The sequence below is a fragment of the Mauremys reevesii genome, linkage group 9 (assembly GCF_016161935.1).
Source record: "Mauremys reevesii isolate NIE-2019 linkage group 9, ASM1616193v1, whole genome shotgun sequence".
Taxonomy (NCBI): Eukaryota; Metazoa; Chordata; order Testudines; family Geoemydidae; genus Mauremys; species Mauremys reevesii.
In genome coordinates, this window is record NC_052631.1 from 26,840,853 (window position 1) to 26,848,624 (window position 7,772).

Consider the following 7,772-nt stretch of genomic DNA (forward strand, 5'->3'; position numbering starts at 1 on the left):
CAACGCAGGCCACAGAATCTCACCCACCCACTCCTGTAACAAATGCCTCCTCTGGTCCCTCTTAAGAACTGACAAGAAGTGGGCAGGAGTAGCCTTTTCTAGGTCCTGCAATTCCTGACTCCAGCCCTTCTTCCACCATACGCTATAATACCACTTCCATGGGAAAATAATGTAGATCACTTTAACAATTGTACAGTATCAACAGTGGCACCCAGTGGGCAGATCAGTTAATCACACAGAAGAAGTCTTCAGCAATTTGGGTAGTCATCTTTCTATGACAAATTATCCCTGATTGGCATCTCTGTGCAATATTATCTACAACTCTAAATGGACACACACTCAGCTTTTGATGGCAGAGCAAGAGCAGCAAGATTATCCAAGAACATCCAGAGAGAAAACCACGTATGATGAAACAAAAACTAATTGCTTTTTTCCTTTATTACCTTTTAAAAAAAAATTTAAAAGCCAAAATGTAATAGTAAGGTATTTACATGAATACAACAATCACTATTACCACCAGCAGGAGAAAGGAATGCCAACATGAAAGTCTCTTGCCTTAGATTTTAGCTTTTTTTTTTTTTTTAAATCAGGGTTTCCCAAATCTTTTCCCTAGTTTGAATCGCCATTTTGAGATCTTCTGATGAAAAGTGGTCTGTAAGAGCTATGTATTAATAATAAAAAATAATAAAGAAGTTGTCTCATGCACTATCATGCCTTCCATTCCAGATTGTGAAAATCACTTGCAAATCCAGTCATGATCAGATAACTTCCCTGTGACAATTACACCAATTGCTTAGGTGGAAAAACAAGATTAGGAAAGTATTCACAGTTCTTCTGAGCAGGATGTGATTAATGGCCCTGCAAACTTGCATCAAACATGATTCCAATGGTCGACTTTCCCCTCCAAACTGGTTAGCAACTGATTGGTAGCTGTCTGGAGTTGCCAACTTCCAGATTGCAATAGCCACCCATTTCTCCACCAGCAGGGAAGCTCTCAATCTCATGTCCTTGCGCTGCAGGGTAGGGGCAAGCTCAGCACACAGTTCCATGAAAATGGCTTTTCTCATCCAAAAGTTCTGCAGCCGCTGCTCGTCATCCCAGACTTGCATGACGATGTGATCCCACCACTCAGTGCTTGTTTCCCGATCCCAAAAGCAGCATTCCACTGTGGTGAGCATATCCATGAATGCCACAAGCAATGTCGTGTCATATGCGTTATGCGAGTCAACATCATCGTCGGACTCCTCATTGTCAGATTGTAGCTTAAGGAGTAACTTGACTGAAATTTGTGACGTGCTGCCGAGACCCATCAGCATATTCCTCAGCATTTTGGGATCCATTCCCGCAGACCAAAAGGGAAGACAGAGCATGCAGTACAAAAAACATTGAAAGATGGCACCAAATGTGGACGGAAGCATAGAGATTGCTGGGATGCAAAGCAATGCATCACAGGGCATTGGGACAGGCCCCAGAATGCCCCACGCCCCCCACCCCCTTCCCACAAGCCACAGTGCCAGAATGGGAATAGGTGCTCTGTGGGATAGCTGCCCATAATACACCACTCCCAATGCCACTGCAAGTGCCGCAAATGTGGCCACGCCAGTGCGCTTGCAGCTGACAGTGTGAACACACTTTAGCGCTTTCCCTGCTGTGGTCTCCGAGGGCTGGTTTAACTCACAGCGGGCTCTTCATCTGCAAGTGTAGCCATGCCCTTAGAATAACTTCTGACATGGCCCAAGGCCAAGAGCTGTAACTTAGCCCATTCAGTAGGTTAGTCAGAGCTGCTCTTGATGGAATCCTCAATAAAAGGGGATGAAAGAAAGAAGTCAGGACAGCAGCTTGTGCATTAGGCCAACGAGTTCCTGGAGAGTAATAAAGGGCTGGGAAGATACCATCAAATTCAGACTCTGACTGTCCTTAAACATGTAACCATGCTGACTTGCATTGCCAAACATCAGGATACAACTATCACAACCCAGCTTCAGGACATGATAATGTTGTGACTCTGCAACTCCATTGGCAAAATGGCTCCACAGCTGTTAAAGGCTGAATATCCTTAAGGTAAAGCACTCGTCTACGTAATTTTACTGACTCAAATTCTACATACTAAATGGAATAATCATATGCACAGGAAAACTTAATTCCTTCCATGCTCTCCCCACTCTTATTTCTGTCTCACTTTCTCTTAGTCTCATCCCAACCAGTAGTTATTTACTCTCAGATTTCCCTATTTCCACTAAGAAGTTCCCCCGGCAGGTTACAGGGGAGGGGACATTTACTCCCCCTCCCCCCAGGAAATCTCAGGGTTAAGCACCCACATTTGAGTTTTCCACAGAAAGCAGCCCTTGAAGAAAAGATTGTGCTGACAGCAGTGCTGCTTGCAGAAATATTATGTGGCCTAGCTCAGGTGTAGTGAAGTCCCTGAAAAGATGAGAGTTCTTGCGCTCAACCATTGCCCATGTTCATTTAAAGGAGGGGGGAATGAATTTTACTGAATTACAAAAAAAATCTTTTTAAGTCAATTTTTTCCCTCAGAAGATAGCAACAAACTTGGGTTGGGAGAGGAGAGGGAAGTGAGCCAGCTTCTCTTTTGCACTGTAGGCAGCTGTGGGAAAGGCTGCCACCTGCTGCAGAATGCACAATTCATTAGCGATGTCCAAAGCAGCAGCAGCAACAACCAACTTTCCTTGAAGATCCTGGTGGACAAAACAACAGACTGATGGGCACGTTCAAAGATGGATTTAATTGATGAGTGCGTGTGCAGCTAAAACAAGTTACAGTGTCTGAACCAGAGAAGGGAGCAGAAAGAAACAGGAAGGTTGGATGAACAGAAAATGACAGAAAAGGTGTAAATGGGAGCAAGTGGGGATAGTTACAAAGAGAGATGGCTAGAGTCAAAGCAAGGGGGGGGGTAATGTAAATTCTAAGTTGTGAAGTGGTTTGAGCATCGCGTACTAAACCCAGGGTTGTGAGCTCAATCCTTGAGGGGCCCCATTTAGGGATCTGGGGCAAAAATCTGACTGGGGACTGGTCCTGCTTTGAGCAGAGGGTTGGACTAGATGACCTCCTGAGGTCCCTTCCAACCCTGATATTCTATGATTCTAATTTTGTTTTAGTTGTGTACATGCAGTTTCTTAAATGTCCTAGGCTAATCTGATGCATTCAGTTTTAAGCTTTCTGCCAGCAGGTGGAGACAAATTATTAACAAGTCACTTCCTCTCCCTATCAGCAAAAGTCTTCACTAAATAGTATATCTCTGTGAGAAAGGAAAGGGATTCAGAAAGGGACTGTCTAACCCAGTTCAGATGTGGACTTCCTCTAGTCCCATTGTTGAGTCACACAGACAATTTTTAAAATCAGGAGCATCTAAAATTATATAGCCCTTAATCCAGAGGTACTAGTCATAGACAGTTTCTCTGAAAAGCAGGCCATTTTATCTAGATCCCTCAAAATGGATTTATTCGTAATGTGTATTATCATAACACCTAGGAGACCTAGTCATGGACCAGGGCCTCATGATACCCAGTTTTATACATCCAACTTTGCATCATTTATTCTTAACCTTTCAGTTTACATATCTGTCTGATCTAGGGGTTCTGTACTGGTTCTCTTCACTGTGATATCTGAGCATCGTCCAGACCAGGAAAATGGCATAGCAAAGTCCTTACAGCTATACACTGGGGATAATAATACTGACCAACTTTGGAAGTAGTTAATGCTTTAAATGTTCTACTTAAGTACTACAGTTACCAGAATGCTCATCAAATTTTCTAGTTTCTAGGGAAATGGAGGTTACTTACTTGTAACTGGAGGTTCTTCAAGATGTATGATCTCTATCTGTGTTCCACATGTTGGTGCACATGTGCACTATGCAGGGCTGGATTAACTTGTGGGGCTCCCTGGGGAATGAAGGGGCCAGGGGCAAGAGCACAGCGGGCAGGGTGGATTTGATTTAAATCACTAGTCAGGAAGAGTCGATTTAATCATGGATTTCTACATAAGAGTGCATTCTTGTTGGTTGTTATAACCTTAATACATATTCTTCACAACTCAGAGATAGATGTAGGTTTCATTTTTAGAAGGTACACACTACATATTTTTAAAGAGTGATTTATTTTGAAAACTTTTCAGATGAGTTTTACAGCAATATCAGAAAATGAATGATTGTTCGGTTATTTCATTTACCAAAGATAATTGAAGCAGATATTTATGAAGTCATTGGGAGGTGAACTATCTCCAATTCAACAGGTTGATCATTAATATTTGGAGGATTTTCTTGCCAGGCTGTATTAGGCAAGACATTTAAATTGTTTTATTTAACTAAAACAACAACGTTAAGTATTCTGGATTTTTTTCTTTGACAGCAAACATAATATTTTAACAAAAAAGCATATATCCTTCGCATCTCACATTTATCTCCAGACTTCTTCACCTTGTCCAGATCTATTCCACCCCCCCCCCCCAACAATCTTCTATTCATTGAACTTTTTGAAACTTTGCACTTTTAAAGAGAGGTGAGGGATTGACTGTGTACACAAATTTACAGAGGGACGATAGAGATGATGTCTGTTATTTCTCACCTCTCTATATTATTTATTTATTTATTTCAAAATATTTTTGCTGTTAACAAGTATGTTACCTCTGGAGACACAAATCCACAGTTTGAGAACTGCAAAACTAAGCATCTCTGATGGTATCCTCTAGACTGAGCACTGAGTCCCATTGGGTAGATAGAAAGAGTAACCTAAATCAGGGGTCAGTAACCTTTCAGAAGTGGTGTGCCAAGTCTTCATTTATTCACTCTAATTTAATACATTTTAATATTTTTAGAAGTTCTCTTTCTATAGGTCTATAATATATAACTAAACTAATGTTGTATGTAAAGTAAATAAAGTTTAAAAAATGTTTAAGAAACTTCATTTAAAATTAAATTAAAATGCAGAGCCCCCCAGACCGGTGGCCAGGACCCAGGCAGTGTGAATGCCACTGAAAATCAGCTTGTGTGCCACCTTTGGCACACGTGCCATAGGTTGCCTACCCCTGACCTAAATCATCTATACAGAAGCCTGTGGAACCCCATAAGATTGGGTCCCTAATCTATGAACTATTAGAACTCATTTACAAAACTTTTCTTAAACATTACGTGAATATATTGTCTCATACTATAGAATTAGAATTTATAATCCCTATTCCATGATGAGATATAATGTATCTTAATTGAAACTGTCTTTTTCCTCAAAAATCTGATTTTTTGATTGTTTTTAAGTCATCGATTTTTATCCACCCTGATAGTGGGGCATGGTGTGGGGGGAAGGATTGGTCCCCAGCTGGAGTGAAGCAGGGGCTAGGGGCAAGATGAGCACAGTGAGGAATGGGGGGAGGATTAGTCCCTGCTGACTGGAGCAAGGCAGGGGCCGGAGGCAAAAGCAGAGCTAGGGTTGGTCCCTGAAGCAAGGGAGAGACCAGGGGTAAACTGCAAGCGCAGCAGGGCTGGGGAGGGGGTAAACAGGATCCCCCCCGCCCCTGCCCACATAGAGTGGGTACCTATCTTCTCCCTGGTTCTAGCCCATTATCTTCATCCAGTGATGAGCTGCCAAAATTTTAACAAACGGTTCCCTATAAAAAGTTCTGATTTAAGGGGGGGGGGGAGCGGAGGAGGGGCCGGGGCAGGCGGAGACATACTTGTGGGGCCGGAGGCCCCTGCAGGGCCTGGGGCAAATTGCCCCACTTTCCCCCTCAGCAGCCCTAGAGCTTGCAGCTCCCTCCCCCCTTACCTTGCTGGCAGCTCAAAGCAACTTCGGAGCTCAGCTGAGCTGCTCACGCTGCAGCTGGGGGGAAGCGGGGGAAGGGCCGGGGGAGCCTCAGTCTCCCCAGCTGGGAATCCTGGGAGCAACAGGATGGTCCGGCCCACGGACCGGAGTTCTTTGCCCACCCCCTGGCCCTTTAACAACCGGTTCTCCACAGAGGTCTAATTTTAGCAACCGGTTCTTGGGAACCTGTGGGAACCTGCTCCAGCTCACCACTGTCTTCGTCTCTCTCTGCACTGAGCTGAGGGTGGGGGTGCACTGAGCACAGGGCTGGGGGTGCAGGGTCTGGGAGGGAATTAGGGTGCAGGAGCAGGCTGGGAGTTGGGATGCAGGGTCGTCTGGCCAGGACCTAGAGTGAGGGAGGGGGCTGAGGGTTGGGTCAGGAGGTTGGGGTGTGGAGCACTTACCTGGGGTAGCTCCTGTTTGGTGTGAGGGGTGCAGTTGGGAATGGGGGGGGTTCAGGAGCTCCTTTTTGGTGCTCAGGGTGGGGGTGGGGATGTGGGGGCTGCAGGAGTCAGGGCTGGGGTCATGGGGAGATGTGGAGGGTGTAGGGGACTGGGGTGTGGGAGGGTGCAGGAGTCAGGGCAGGGGCTGGGGGTGTGGGCTGGGGTTTTGGGGGTGCTCCCAGTCCCCTGCCCTGAGCAGCTCACAGTAGGGGGCTGGAGGGGGCATGCCCTGATTCCACCCCCTTCCCCAAGGCCCTGCCCCATCTCTTCTCCACCTCCTGCCCCAAGCGGTGAGCACACTGCAGCTCCGCTCCTCCCACTCCCTCGTGTGGAGGAACAGCCGTTGGGCAGCTGGGGAAGCCTGGGAGGGGGAGGGGCAGGAAGGGGGAAGAGGCGGGGGAGAGGGGAGCTTGGCTGCTGGCAGAGCCTGCCCTGCTGCAGCAGGAGCCTGCAGGACCAAGTTTCTGCCCACTGCCCCTGCAGAAGAGAGAGGTGGGTGGGGGGCAGAGAAGAACGAACTGGTCTGGGGCCCCTTTGGACCGTGGTCCTGGTGCCATGGCGCTGTAAATCCAGTACTGGCACTATGTGCCTGAGTCTGGACATTTTTAGTAAGCAGCGTCCATTTGTCTGCACATCTGCAGTTGTTCTCATGGTCTGAACCGAAGGTATAAAGGGCGGCTCAGACCAGCATTTCCCCAGTTACTTCTCCTGCCACAAATCCAGTTATGATCAGCAGCAGAGGAGACAGAGGGCAGGTTGTAGAATACAGAAAGAGACCACACATCTCAAAGAACCTCCAGCTACAGGTAAGTAACTTCCATTTCTTCTTTGAGTGATGGTCCTTATGTGTATTCCATACATGGGAGATTAGCAAGCAGTAGTCAAACAAGAGGGTGGTGGAAGGATGCAGAAGTGATGGCTGTGTGTAATACTGCTGTTCCACAGGTGTATCAGTAGTAGAAGACTGGACCAAAGAAGGTGTATAAGGAGCTCCAGGCAGCTGCCCTACATATCTCCAGTAGAGGTACGTCTCACAGAGATGCAGCAGAGGTTGCTTGCACTCTGGTGGAATGGGCCTTCATCCCCTCTGTGGAAAGGATGTGAGCTATTTGATAACAAAGGATAATGCAGCCAGCGACCCATTTAGAAAGTCTCTGCTCAGATGCAGCTTGATCTCTCTGCTATGGTAGCAAAAAGTCTAGGTGTCTTGCTAATTGCTTTTGTTCTTTGCAGATAAAAGTCCAGAGCTCTTCGGACGTCTAGAGAATGAAGACTTCTCTCCTTATCAGAAGCATGTGGTTTTGGAAAAATATTGGTAAGTGAATGGTTTGACTCAGGTGAAACTCTGAAATTACTTTTGGGATGAATTCTGGGTGGGAATTCAGTTGTGGGATAAATGAAGGTAGTGTGGTTGTCGATAGGGAGATGAAAAATGCTGATTGCTGCTAAGTGAATCTATAGGGAACTAACAGAGAGACCAGATGTTTTAAGGGTAACTAGATATTCTAGAACTCTGGCG

At 45.9% G+C, this 7,772-nt stretch overlaps 1 long non-coding RNA gene across 1 annotated transcript; it reads left to right on the plus strand.

Annotated features, from left to right (window-relative positions):
* Window positions 1–6,770: 6,770 nt before the first annotated feature.
* LOC120371585 lies at window positions 6,771–7,569 on the plus strand. Its single transcript, XR_005584452.1, has 3 exons — window positions 6,771–7,059; window positions 7,199–7,277; window positions 7,487–7,569. It is a non-coding gene; the product is annotated as an uncharacterized LOC120371585 (long non-coding RNA).
* Window positions 7,570–7,772: the final 203 nt, after the last annotated feature.